Genomic DNA, 14,587 nt, shown 5'->3' with positions numbered 1-14,587 from the left:
ATAAATAAAAATCTTAAAAAAAAAAAAAAGACAACGCTGTAGGTTTTCCTTTCCATTCTTCATTGCCATCAGAATACACATGATGAGGTCATGATGAGGTCATGATGAGGTCACTATTTCATCTCAACGATAAAAAGAAAAGCTTCTAAATAGGCACCAGCCTCATACCTGCATATTTACTTCCACCTTAGTTACATTCAATCCTTATCATCTTGTCATATTGGCATTATTATGTGTCTCAAACATCTGATACCATAGATATTCAGAGAGTTGATATACGTTCTTGAAGCTACAGAGCTCATCTATGGTCAGTTTGAGATTGATATTCACATTTGTTGCACCCCAAAATTGTTGCTGTTTTGACTATGGTGTTCCCTCGTTGCTTAGGAATTATTTCATGTTTCAAAGTATAAAGCAGGTGGATGATCTTAATGAGTACATTTTGAGTCTCGTGGCAGATATTGCATTCAAATCCATGATAAATATTAATTCAAATACCAGAATCTACAGCCACTTAAACCTCCTTTGTTTCCTCATGATGAACTAGAGTCCTAAGAGTTTCTGTGCATACTCAAAGGCTGAGTTGGGGCCTACAAGCTGGATCTGTTAATTTATTTTAATAACTCCTACTGTATACTAATAACTAACCTTAAGGTATAGCTGATTTTAAGAAAACTTTCACTATTATATTTATAATATACAGGAAGGAACCAGAAACCATACATACTAGAAAACCTACAGTTAAGATCCTCATGAATTATGCCAATGTTACTACAAACTTAGAAATCTGAAAAAAAGATTAAATGCAAATAAAAAAAAATTCTTTTTAGCTAAGGAAAGACATAGTCAGTGTTGAGCCAGGCATAATAAAAGGCATCAGTGACTGGGAGTGTTGCTGTCCTGTCAGATGATTATGCTGAAAAATACAAGAGGCATCAAATGAACAGCTCAGAGTCTGAGGAAATCATTGTTGTCAGAGAAAGAAGCAATTTCTTTAGACATATTAATGATTTATGAGGATGTCACTCCTTCTTGCCAAAAAGGATATTACGTACATGTTTGATGTATAATAAAATTGTTACAACCATGTGAATGAAGCTGCTCAGTGGGTACTCTGGACTGAATGTGTTTTGTCCAAATTCTTATGTTCAAACCTAAGCCCCAAGGTGATGTTATGGAGGCAGGGCTTTGTGGAGGTGATTGGGTCATCAGGGTGCACACCACGTGAATGGGTTCAGCATCTTTATAAAAGGGATTCCAGAGAGCCCCTTGCCCGTTCCATCATGGGAAGATGAGAAGATGGCCGTCTATGAACCAGGAAGTGGGTTCTGACCACACCAAATCTGCCAGCATCTTGATCTTCAACGTTCAGCCTCCAGAACTGTGAGAAACAAATGTCTGTTTGGGCCACCCAGTCTGTGGGATTTTTGTTACAGCATCCTGAATAGACCAAAGGAATGTGAGTCATTTAAACCTATGCACCTCACAAATTTGTACATCAAAATAGATCCTTTCCTGCACCTTTATACTACTATTCTCTAGGTTCTCGAGTAGCCTTGTCAACTCAAAGATGAGCAAGTTACCAAAAACTCTGAAGCTATTAGGAAGGATGGGAAGAGGGAGCATGTGTCCAAGCTCTCCGTAAGTCGCTTAAGGAATATTGTGAGATTCTCCATTTCCAATGAGCACTTTGCTTCAACATGTGTGATTGTGTTGACCACGAAGGTTTTGAGGTTGGAACACAAATTTTCATAAAACACCATCTGGGGATTGTAAGTAGCACTTGGAAAAGTAAGAAGCCCAAACACTAGGAAAAAAAGAAAAAGCATTAACAGGGCAGTTTATGCTATTACTTGCTAGGCACCTCTGTCCTGCAAGCCAAGCAGTACTTCGAAGTGTGGGACCTTCCCTCCTTCATTCTACTCCTTTTTTTTTCTAAATTATCTTGGTTATTGCTTTCTACTTATCTCATTCCCACTTCTTATGTATGGACAATCCCTTTCCAGTCACCATTACCATCATCCCCATTATCATCATCACCATCACCAGCACTACCACCACCACCATCACCATTACTGTCCTCACCACCATCACCACTGGCATCATCACCATTGTCATCATCATCATCTCCATTATCATTATCACCATCACCATCCCCACCACCATCATTCCCATCATCACCACTATGAGAACCATCATTTCTCCCCAAATATTTAATCAACACTTTCTTTTCACCAAATGCAAAGAAAGAAAGATTCTTTAAGGGACAGAACCACATTTTTCGTCTGCTGTGTTCAAAAGGGCATATCATAAAGGATGCTTGGAATCAAAAATCTTCTTTAGGGAAAATCTCAGAATCCAGACACGTCCAATGTATGATCCCATGGGTAGGAGATTCGGAGCCGGATTCAAGAAGACTAGCACCCTGTGTATGAGATTCATATAATCCGCAGGGGTAACCTAAGTATCCTTTACTTTCACTTTTCCCTTGGTTAGTTAGAAAACCGGCCTGATCCTGGAGGCTTTCTCCAATGAGCTGCTGAGAAAATGTCATCCTCTCTACATGAAGAGTTTGTTTAGTGACAGTCAACGAAGAACTCTCATCTAATGCACGTCCAAATGAACTGTTTGTACCCCAATCCAAAGCAACACTAAAACTCATGCTTCCGGAATATAAAAATTAGCTGCCTACGCACTGACCAACTATGAGAAGCCAAAAGCAAGCCATAGTCAGCCATGGCAGCCGTAAAGGTGTGCTGGGCCGGTCTTTGAAGGCATCATTGATTGAGGAGCCCAGTTGCTGAGCTCTGTAATCGACCACTGCATCTGAACCAAATTTAAGCCTCCTGCAGCTGCTCCCCACCAGTGCCTGAAAGCAGCAGGGAGACCAAGGCAGGTTTGTTCCTTGATGTCACAGGATGCCTTTGGCAGCTGATTTGTCCTTTGATTTGAGAATTTCCCCACAGCCTTATGGATCTGTCTTTGAACTATGCTGCCAGCCAACGTGCTTCCTCACCACCTTCCTTTCTTCCTGCCCTGATGCACCATGGCTTAGATACGCATCGTGGTCTGATGGCTCCCCCAGGCCCTGCAGGCTCCTTCCCCATGGTCTCACAAATACCCCCTAACAAACCTTTGCTCATCTAATCCTGTCCTGTCTGCTTTTCAGAGGATCTGGATTAACATGCACTCCTTGATCAAGAGTACTTAAAGAAAAAAAAAAAAAAAGAGCATCTGAAAAATAGATGCACACCCTAATTCTTATTTTAAACTATGTGCTGTGGGCAGCCCAGGTGGCTCAGTGGTTTAGCGCCGCCTTCAGCCCGGGGTGTGATCCTGGAGATCCAGGATTGAGTCGCACGTCGGGCTCCCTGCATGGAGCCTGCTTCTCCCTCTGCCTATGTCTCTGCCTCTCTCTCTCTATGTGGGTCTCTCACATATAAATAAACAAAATCTTTTAAAAAAATCTATTAAAAAATAAAAATAAAAAATAAACTATGTGTTGTACCCATAATTTGCTTCATGGAAAATAGAAACACTGGTTCTCTAAAATTTTAATAGTTTATTATTCAAGAAAAGGCACTAAGAGTGGAGTATTTTTGTTGTTGTTGTTTTTGCCTAACTTTTGACTTCTATCACAGACACTCACTGCTTCAGATGAAATAATATCACCAGGAATATCTCCAGCTCGACTCGACACAGTTTGTACTCACTTTGCAAAACAGCAGGAACCTAAGATTCTTTCTGGAACGCTCAGCATTCTCTCGAATTTCAGATTTGTGCATTTTACTGCCTAAAATACACTTCCACGTAAATGCTTTGCCTTTACCTGAAACCTATACAAAACTGAACTCATTAACCTCAGTGGAAGTTGGAAAAATCTCTCCTGTGTCTCTACCCAAATAACAGGCTTTCTCCCCCAGGCAATAAGAATATCTCTCCTTCTGGTGACATTTACGTGGTGCCCTGAACTGCCAGAGCGGACTTCACATTCGTCTCTGGGTTTGCTTGTCTGGTTGGTGGTCTTAACACATTGCATTCTGTGCTTGCCACTAATCAATCCCCCACTTAATAGGTTTAAGATGGAAAGCATTGATCGCTTGACCTAACGGGGTCATTCACTCAGCCCTTGGCGAGATGGGGAAAACGATCCCTAATTAAATATTATAACTAGATGGAAATCCCAACAGTGGATGGATGATTCCAGGGGGGGAGAAAAAGTAAGAAAATGCTATGGCATGTGAAATAACCTAAACTTCCTCTTTCATCCTTGACATTCATTCCATCTGATTCCATTATCACCTTCTATCCAAACATTGACCTTTGTCTCCTGGAGTGGGGAGTTTGATGAGGTTTTGGGTGAGGTCCAGTGATGATTCAATTAGTCTCCTATTGCTCTGGAACACATGAGCACAAAGTTAGTGTCTTAAACCCTACCCCTGTAATCTTATTATTATTGGGTGCTGGATGTCTTACTGGGCTAACATCAAGCTATTGGTAGTTCTGTATCTCTTCCCAGAGGTTCTAGGGGGTGTCTGTTTCCCTGTGCTTTCCAGCATCTAGAAGCTTCCTGCATTCTGGGCCTCACAGGTCCTTCCATCTTCAACACCATCAATTGCCAATCAAGTCTCCTCCCACTGCTGTCTGTATGACACCAACTCTTGTGCCCCTCTCTTCCACATCTAGGAAAGTGACTCCAGGATGTTCACACAGATAAGATCATCCAGGATAATCTCCCTATCTTTACGTCAGCCAACAACAACAACAATGCTATCAGGGAAGTCAACTGCTTTTGGCCGGTAATATTAACGAATCCACAGGATCTGAAGACCAGGGCGTTTGTTCTATCTCCCTAACCATTCCTCATGTCTTACCAGTGAAAGAACAGGTATGTTTAAGATTTGGTACAACCATTCTTGACACAGTTTTCTCAAACAAGCCAAGTACAAGGGTCCCTTGCATAAAGGAGCTGAGTCCATTTTCCCCCCTCAAAACGCCATGAAACAGCAACCACACAGATAACACTTGATCATGTCACCTCTCAACTTCCAGAGAGATTCAGGCACTTTGGAAATAAAAGGTGCTTTGGTAATGTTTAGCATTGTGGTTCTTTGTACTTTCAACCTAAGAAAACAAATGTGAGCCTGGGTCAATTAACACAAATGTACCTGACATTGGAAAACCTCAAACATCATCCTGCGAGGTGATTCCTACTTCATTGTCTACTTGAGTTTATTCATTAGGTTGAGAGCATACAGTGTTGATTTAACCATAAGGAAGTTTGAAATGGAAGTCGAGGTTGGGGCAGCCTGGGTGGCGCAGCGGTTTAGTGCCTGCCTTCAGCCCAGGGCCTGATCCTGGAGTCCCGGGATTGAGTCCCACGTCGGGACTCCCTGTATAGAGCCTGCTTCTCACTCTGCCTGTGTCTCTGCCTCTCTCTCTCTCTGTGTCTCTCATGAAAAAAAATAAATAAAATCTTAAAAAAAATAAAAAAAGGAAAGTCGAGGTTGTTCTTAGGTTTGATCAAGGAAGATGGGCTGTCATAGGAGCTAATGCTCAGCCTAGGAGACTGACTTCCGGGTAGCTCTAGGTGTCTGCACTGGAGAGTGGAGATCCAGCAGCCGAAAAACAGTTATTTCAAGAGTTATGGAAAATAGGATGTTGAACTGCACACACACACACACACACACACACACACACACACACATGCACACACAGACACCCAAGACAGGCATGGTGCATAGTGACAGTTTAAGGGTAAAGGTAATCCAAAGGGTCTTTGTATCTCACCCCTAGTATCTGCTACAACAAAATATTGATAATATCTTTGTATCAAAAAGAGTGCATTTTTAGTGATAGATATTTGAACAAAACATAAAGCAAAAAATATGTTCCCAACTGGAGTCTATTAAAGATATAATGTTGATACTGATAAATGCTTTCTTTTTTTTCTTTCACACCTAAGCTCACAAACTACCACCTTTTAAGAAATAAAATTTTACCAAAGATAGATCATTCTTGTTTAAAAAGATCACATAGTATTTCCTCCTGCAACGTTATAGGAACTTTGCGACAGCTTTTGGCAAACTGAGAATGCAGTAGCGTGACAACGGTGCGGGGGGGTGGGGGGGGACCTGGTCTTGGACAATGCACTGCTTTTTGCCTCCTTCTTGTCTTCAGCACTTGCTAATACCCTGAGAATACAATCCGGTCTTTACAACGCATTGTGAAAATTTAGTGCAGGTCGCTCATCACCGGCAGTTGTTCAAATGGACTTCCAATCAGGTCTTCACACCTGATGATTTCGGAATGCAATTGTGTCAGGATTGAAAAGACTTTTTCAGAAATTAAAGATAGTCCGGATAGATGACTTGCACCTTGCCCAGGGTCCAAAAGCCCCCTTTGGAAACGTGGTCTGCTCCTTTTGCTAGTCAGCAGGGTCCAGCTCCAACGGCCTTTAATCAACAAAGCAATCTCCATCCCACCTCTGGTCCTTATAAAAACACACCGCTCTCAGCATTGTAGTTTTTTTCATCTTCTTTATCTTCTCCCATCTAAGGCTCATGGGCCAAATGCAGCCTACCACCTGTTTTTATGAATAGACTATTCTTGGAAAACAAGGATATGCATTTGTTTGCACATTATCTATGACCGCCTTCTCACCATGATGGCAAAGTTCAGTAGTGGGCATGTAAAGCCAGCAATATTTACTATCTAACCACTGGAGAAAAAAAAAAAAAAGATTGTCAATGGCTCTTTAGATAAAAGGCATTTCCAGTGTTTCCAGTGTAAAGTCCATAATCTTGGTGATAATTTCTGGTAAAACAGAATTCTGGTGTGAGGGACAAATGCTAAAAAATATCCACGCAAAGTCCCTGTACTATAATGCATTGGTTGATCATACAGAGTGATGTGTTTTGAACTCAGGATTTCAGAAGGACCTATAAGAAGAGGAAGAGTCAGACTTAACACAGTATCTGAAAGACCCATTCCACATTTGTCTGACGACCCAGCATTTAAATTACAGCTGACCCTTGAACAACATTGGGTCCACTTAGAAGTGGATTTTTTTCAATAAATATGCATTCCATACTGTAAATGTATTTTCTCGTCATTGTGATTTTTAAATAACATTTTCTTTCGCTAGCTTGCTTTATGATGAGAATACAGTATGTATGGAATGTACAAAATATGTGCTAGTCGACTGTTTATGTTACCGGTAAGGCTGCCGGCCGACACTACGCTATTAGTAGTTAAGTTTTGGGTGACTCAAGAGTTGTACATGGATTTTCAACTTTACAGGAGTTTGGCACCCTTAAGCCATGAGTTGTCCAAGGGTCAACTGTCATGTCCCTGAAGCTAATTCCGATTTGTCACATTTACATAAATTCCAGCTGTTTTGTACTAAGATTGTCGATATCTAGGACCACAGCTGGATCCAACCAAGTCAAATGTAACCATTAAGCTAGTCTCTAAAATATTGGAACCATCCAGAAAAGAGCACAAAATAACCTTGAAATTATTTCTCAGATGATTTTGCCATTAAAAAGTGATTTTCTCACAAAGCCTCCAAATCACTTATCACTCCCTTCCTTAGCCAGCATTTACATTCTGTAAATATTCTCAAATCTTTCTCATTCCAAAGCTGATGTTTTGGTTATATGAACATATTAGTTTACATTAACCTACGCCCTTAAATGAGTTGTTTGGCTGAATTTTATATGATGTCCCTCCACAATAGCGCTTGGAATTTTTTTTTTTTCTGTATGGGGTTTAGTTCTACAGCATATACATTTTATCTCTATTAATAGTCATCACTGAAGTTAATCTTAATTTACTCACAAAATAAAATTGTCTGCATTTTTAATTCTCTAAGTATAGCATCACAGCTTGACTTATTTGACTGGAAATTTATCGTAGATTAATTACTACCTTTTATTTTTCTTGTAGTAACCATTTGCTCTAAACTTTGTGTTCTAATGAGTATTTTGCATTGAATGCTAATTATATTGATCACAATCACCTAATTCATTTAAACATTTTTCATATAAATATGTAGCAATGTTTCTTAATGTTTTTTCTCGTAATACCTTAAAAATGGCATAGCTTAAATTATAGGTCATGATATAAGAAGCTCAGAAAACTCCTTTAAATAGTAAGTAATTAATTGCTTTGAGTTATATTCAGGAATAGAGAAACAGGGAATTTATTTATGTTTAAAGAAAATAGTGAAGAATATCTCTAAAGCTGACTCCAATACAGCTGTCCTTATCATACACGGCATTAAACTTTAAGAAACAATATACAAACTCTATGTTATGGTTAAGAGCTTAATCGGAATACCTATATCTCTATGATTATTCCTTAACTAAAAGTGGGTGGCCTTTTAGAAAAATTGCCCAAACGTACATACACCCAAAAATGTGCACAGTCGTGAGCTTCAGATGGAGAATGTCCAGTTTACAGTCCAGTAGGAAAGACACAAAAGCTAAGGACAATAATCTATAAATAAAGACAGAAATTGTACTGTAGCATTAGCGCCTTACCAAGTACTAAATGCCTCTTTCTCTTTGTAGAAGAACCAACCTGGCTTCCAGCTTTCAGAGGATCCCATTGATGTAATCCAACCAGTTAAGCCACAAGGGACAGAGAACAGAATGGACCATGGAAACAAAGTCAAATAAAAAGATATTTTATATAATTCTGGCTTTTCTCAGATACGAATGCAACTTTAAGGTATCTCAAAAAATCTTGTCCCCAGGACATTTTTCCGTGGTGTGAGCCATTCTCAGAAGTCTCTTTTTTGAGATTTGATTAGGGGTGGAGAAAGTGCCCAGTTCCAACCAATGGAAAGCTTAGATAATGTTATTGGGGGGTTCCTGGAAAGGAGATGAGGAAGACAGCTTCTCTTCCACCCCTGGACATTACTGTCTATACTGTGTATTCATTGTATTGTTCTGTGAGGTGTGGTGTGATGTGTAGGAACGGAGCCTCCCTCTTGGGGAAGGAAAGAAGCTAGCTTGAAGAGCAAGATGGCGGGGTGGGCAGATGGAAGGAGAATTTGCAGGTTTTGTTGAGTCACTGGATTTTTTTTTTTTTTTGAGTCACTGGATTTATCAACATGGGAGCACCTCTGCTTTGGTATTTAACGTTTTATGGAATAATACATGGTTCTCATAGTTAAAGCCATTTTGAATTGGAGATTTTTGTTACTTTCAACCAAAGGCGTTCCAATCTGTACAGGGTCCATTAAAGGAGTTATGGGGAACCCAAGCGGTAAGTTGAGACAAGTTTGTGGAGCTCAGATTTTTGGAAGCCTTGAATGGAAAGAATTTCATAATTCAAACAAATGCGAGTTCTCAAGCATTGGACTGTCACATGTAAGGAATACATTATGTGAGATGGAAGTCTTGAATGGACTGAATCAGAGTGAGGCATAATGTACAGATAAGTGAATGCAAGCACACAATAATTGAAAATGCAAATGTCAAGAATGTAAAACAGAATGCAAATCTTTGAAATGGAAAGTAAAACAATAGGGAAATTCACAAGAAAATAAGAAACCGTGAAAGAGATTGACTGGGGCAGGAGCAAAGCAAGAAGAAGAATTAAAAAAAACATGTGGCCCCAAATACATCTTGCTCTAGTGTAATTCAAAGATTTAATGTGTTTTTTTCTTAAGAAAACATCTGATCCAAAAATTCAAATTTTGTTGCAATGCAAATTATCAATGTAACCAAACACATTCAGCCAAGGGTCATTTTGCTTCAAGAATTATTTAATGCAGATAAAATCCCAATTCAGTAAGTACTTGTGGAAAATCTTTTCCAAAAATGAAATAAATTCCAAAGAAATGAAATGATTCTTTCAATGTCCTTGAACTATAAGGGCAAGATATTAGTGAAATTATTGTTCATGTTTTTTTTTTGAAACTCATGGCTGACAATATTTAATATATGGCCAGGTATTATGTTGAGACTAAGTGCAGAAGGGGTAAAAAACACAGGACCCGCCTTCAAGCAGTGTACAATTGGTGTAGATTAAATTTCACAATTGTAATAAGGACCAACAAACAGTCGAAGCAAGACAGAAAGTTCTACAACTTAAGTCTACATGGGTGTCATGGGGTAACAAAGACGTGTCATCTAGGAAGCCTTGGAGTGGGATGGTAGAGAGGATCAGGGCACAGTTTCTGGAGAAAGTGAACCTAAGGTGAATTTTGAGGCATGTCAGCAAACTGAGGAGAAGGGAGCCAGGAGTATGACATTCTTTCCAAGAAGGAAGTTGGCTGCCCCAGGCCATTAGTCATGGCTGACACATAATCTGGTTGCTCAAGCAAGGGACAAGGCAAGGTTACATGTAAGCATGGCCACATCAGGAGCTATGATTTCAAAATGAGATACCTTGTCATTTTTTCCTCACTTTTGGTGACAAAAATTTCCTTGGTTTTTCACAAGGGAATGTTGCATGTAGTTTTTAAAAGCATTTGGAATGCTTCAGGAGCATCTAAAGAAGGACCTTTGGTTCCAGCTAACCTTTTGTTCCATTATTTTTCCAGTGGGGCTTGTGTGACCAAAAAAAATCCAAGGGTTATACTGGTTTTCAGATTTTTTGTCTTGCCAAGCAATTAAAAAATGCAATTTTAATATTAAAATTATAGTCATTTTCTTTCACTCCAGATGGAATTCATTCAAAGACTCCTTATATTTTCATGATTTAAAGACGTGTGTGTGTGTGTGTGTGTGTGTGTGTGTGTCCACTAAGTGATTAAACATTTATAAGAGTTGATAAATTTATCAGGGTCGATAAGAGCAAATTGCTTGTACATATGTTAATATGAATTTATTTATGTCAGTTTGATTTTGTAAAATAAATCATTAGCATTTACATATTTAATTTCAGCTTCCATTAGTATGGTTCTTTAAATAAGATTTATAATCCCAAGTGCCCTCGCTTGTTATTTTTGCAAAGACCAGATTGAAATTTAACCGCCCTCGTTCTAAATTTACGGAGAGTAAACCAGCCCTTAGAAATAAAATTAAATTGAAAAGTACTTTAATACCCTTTTCTAAGTATAAAATTATAATATTAATGAAATGATTCTATAACTTCCTAAAAAGACATTTGTGAAGATAACTTTTCTACCCTGTCCCAACATAAAATCACATTACGGATGTACTTTACCTCTGCGTGGTTAGAAAGTCTGAACCACAGTGTGCAATTGCACAGATTCAATCATCTGGCAAAAAAATTTCGTTTTAACTTTTTTTTTCAAATTTTTTTTTAAATTTTTATTTATTTATGATAGTCACAGAGAGAGAGAGAAGCAAAGACATAGGCAGAGGGAGAAGCAGGCTCCATGCACCGGGAGCCCGATGTGGGATTCGATCCCCGGTCTCCAGAATCGTGCCCTGGGCCAAAGGCAGGCGCTAAACCACTGCGCCACCCAGGGATCCCTCAAATTTTTAATTTAAGTTCTAGTTAACATATAGTGTAATATTGGTTTCAAGAATAGAGGTTACTGAGTCATCACTTACATAGAACTCCAGGGCTCATCCCAACAAGTGCCTTCCTTAATCCCCGTGACCCGTCTAGCCCATCCCCAGCCACCTCCCCTCTGTCAACCCTCAGTATGTTCACTATCCTTAAGAGTCTCTTACCGTTTCTTCCCCTCCCGTTTCCCCCTAAATTTTCTTAGTTCTTAGTTTCTTAGTTTTCAGATTGTTTGAACAATCTGAAACTTGGCAGCATTTAGGAGAAGGTGAAATTTCTGCTTTTATAGAAATCTTTGCTGCCATCTGAACCCAGAAATCACTGGTTTTAAGAGCTGACAAATTTGTTCCTTAAATTATAAGAAATTCTTATTTCTGACGTTTCCCAAGATTATCAGCAAGGTTAAATGAGCTATCATTATTTAAATAGAAATTATTAACATATTTTGAGTCGTAAACACCTATGAATAGCTGCTCAACACTATTGACCTTGACCAGATGAATGCTTATACTTGTCTTTGCACATAACACAGTTCCAGGGGTTTTCAGCCCATATATGGATCACTGGTTAAGAATGCCTTCTTCAGAAAGTAATTTATCCTTGGAAGAGCAAGCTACCTCTTTTAATTTGGGAGAAAGTAGACCTTGAAGAGATAGCTGCCAGCAAGGATTCACAATAAAAGTGATGTATGTTACCAGAATTTCCTGAAATGCGTATGCATAAAAGAGAGTGGTTTTCAGGAGTGAGAATCAGGCACTGCCTTGGTGTTCATGTAGATGTTACAAGAATAACACGCAGCTCTAATTGGTCAAACACGATTTTTTCAGCCAGTTCCTTGTAGTTACTACAGTGAGAAGTTGTCTTTTGTTGTTGCTGGTGTTAGATTTTAGATTCTCTACCAAAATCTGCTTAAGAACATTCAACCAAAAAAAAAAAAAAAAAAAAAAAAGAACATTCAACCAATAGGGGCGCCTGGGTAGCTCAGTTGGTTAAGCGTCTGCCTTCAGCTCAGGTCATGATCTCAGGGTCCAGGGATGGAGCCCCAAGTCGGGCTCTCTATTCTGCAGGGAGTCTGCTTCTCCCTCTCCTTCTCCCTCTGCCCTTCCCCCTGCTTGTGTTCACACGCTCACTCTCTTTCAAATGAATAAAATCTTAAAAAAAAAAAATCAACGGACAGATAAAGCACATATTTTAGATAACATTAAGAGGATTCCACTTTGGACCGTTTTGACTTCATGTCTGCTTCCTTGAGTTGTTCCATAGTATGATTTCTTACAATATTAAAAGCCAAATACAGTAGGTAATCCAGTTTCAATTACATGCATTAGCTTGATGGTTCGAAATTAATGACACCCTACGATCACTCACCTCCATGATTGTAACCCTGAGTCATCAAGAAAAAGCGAAATTAAAATGGGAAGAAGATCTAAATGCCCATCGATAAAAGAGAAAAGATAGTGTCATGTTCATACAACAGAATTACCACTAAATAAACAAAATATTCCCGATTTGACAATAGCATAAATGAACATCAAGAATCCTTTGTAGTATCAGGAATATTTCATTCAGTGAAAGAAGCCCAACTCACAAGAGCACCTACTGTGTGATGCCACTGATGGAAAGTCTAAGGCCAGGGTGAACTAACCTACGATGATCTTGAGATGAAGAATTTTTTTGGAACCGGGCGTGAAGAAACTTCCTTCCTGATGGATGACAGAAATGTTTTATATCGTGTTTTGGGTGCTGATCACATGGTTACGCCTGTTCTCCACATCCATGAAGCTGTATTCTTAAGAGTATTTATTTTATTGTGCTTATGTTATGCCATATTGAATTATTATGGTTTTTAAAGATAATATATTAAATTAGCATCTGCTAAAATATATATCTATGGAAGCCCCAATCTCCAGCGTTTTAATAGGTGTTAAGGCGATAAATTTCGTACATCAAATAATACCCCATGGGAATAGTGTATGTGGCAGCACAATCCGGGAAACGCTCCTTTAAGTGGCACTGAATACTTAAAGAAGACATGAACTATAACCTACTTTTTTAAAGAAGTGTTTTCCTCCAAAATGGTTAGATTTTGGCAAACCTTGTTGAATGGAAGAGCTCATCTGTGAATGATTCCTGTTAAGTGACCCTTTTTGCAGAGAGATGAAGTAAAGATTTTGAATTTCAGAATTGCTTCAAAAAACTCATTCTAAGAGAGTCCATTTCAGGGATTGGAAATAATCAAAACATGTTACAAAGTTTTGCTATTTCCTTCACCTGTTTACTTAACAAACACATATAATAGACCGGTAATTTTTAAGATTTGGTTGCTTTTTTTTCCTTAATGATGGTACAAAAATATTTTTTCCTTATTTTCCTCTTAGAATTCATTGTGAGCATCATGCATTGTGGCATGGTAACAGGTAACTGACTGCTTCTTCCAATGGACACGAGTAACTGCGCATCTACAAATCTGTGACATAATCAAAGTAAAAAACAAAGTGGACCTTATAGCCAGTTGTTGATCTCCTATGATTATCTTAGCTACGAAGTCATGACAATCTAGAAACAATATTTTTCTATTTGGCAGACATCTTAAATAATTGATTATTTGGGGAGGGAAAGGTGAAGCTTTCAGCTCTTTAGAAACAACTAACATTGCGGATCTCCTGAGTGCATGTTCCATCTGGGGATTTTGTGATATCACGGGTTAAATCGATAGGGGTTCGTTTTTAAGCCCACTCATTTCATGAAAATTCATGAAGGTGTATTTTTCCCCCTTAAATTCTCAGTACATGCTAAATCCGAAAACTTCAATGCTTCCAAATGAGACTGCAATGCTTTGCTACGCATTCTGAGCAAAGTCATGTGTGATGAGGATTCTGACAGAGACTTTTAAGTTAATGATCTTTGCGTTGCTGCCTGTCTCTTGTCTCAATAGATTTTCCTCTGACATTTGCAACCAGGACGGCAGTGCCATTTTTGTCCCCCACTGGTAAACAGGTCTGTTATTTTTATCAGCTACAGCCTACGCTCAGAACGAGGTCAGGGATACAGCTCCCCAGAGTCAAAACACCCAGATTACTCAGAAACGATGAGT

At 39.0% G+C, this 14,587-nt stretch overlaps 1 long non-coding RNA gene across 5 annotated transcripts in view; it reads right to left on the bottom strand.

Moving 5' to 3' along the window:
• LOC102151409 overlaps positions 1-14,587 on the bottom strand; it is a 35,467-nt gene that overhangs the window by 10,560 nt on the left and 10,320 nt on the right. For 4 of the 5 annotated variants that reach the window (XR_005386078.1, XR_005386082.1, XR_005386080.1 and 1 more), the window contains one exon: positions 5,827-6,941. The exons of the other annotated variant lie outside the window; for it this stretch is intronic. This is a non-coding gene — a long non-coding RNA (uncharacterized LOC102151409). Of the gene's footprint in view, positions 1-5,826; positions 6,942-14,587 lie in introns of those variants that run through there. 5 annotated transcript variants of the gene reach the window in all.

The sequence above is a fragment of the Canis lupus genome, chromosome X, assembly GCF_011100685.1.
Source record: "Canis lupus familiaris isolate Mischka breed German Shepherd chromosome X, alternate assembly UU_Cfam_GSD_1.0, whole genome shotgun sequence".
In the NCBI taxonomy this organism is placed as follows: domain Eukaryota; kingdom Metazoa; phylum Chordata; class Mammalia; order Carnivora; family Canidae; genus Canis; species Canis lupus.
This window is presented reverse-complemented; position numbering and strand designations above follow the sequence as displayed.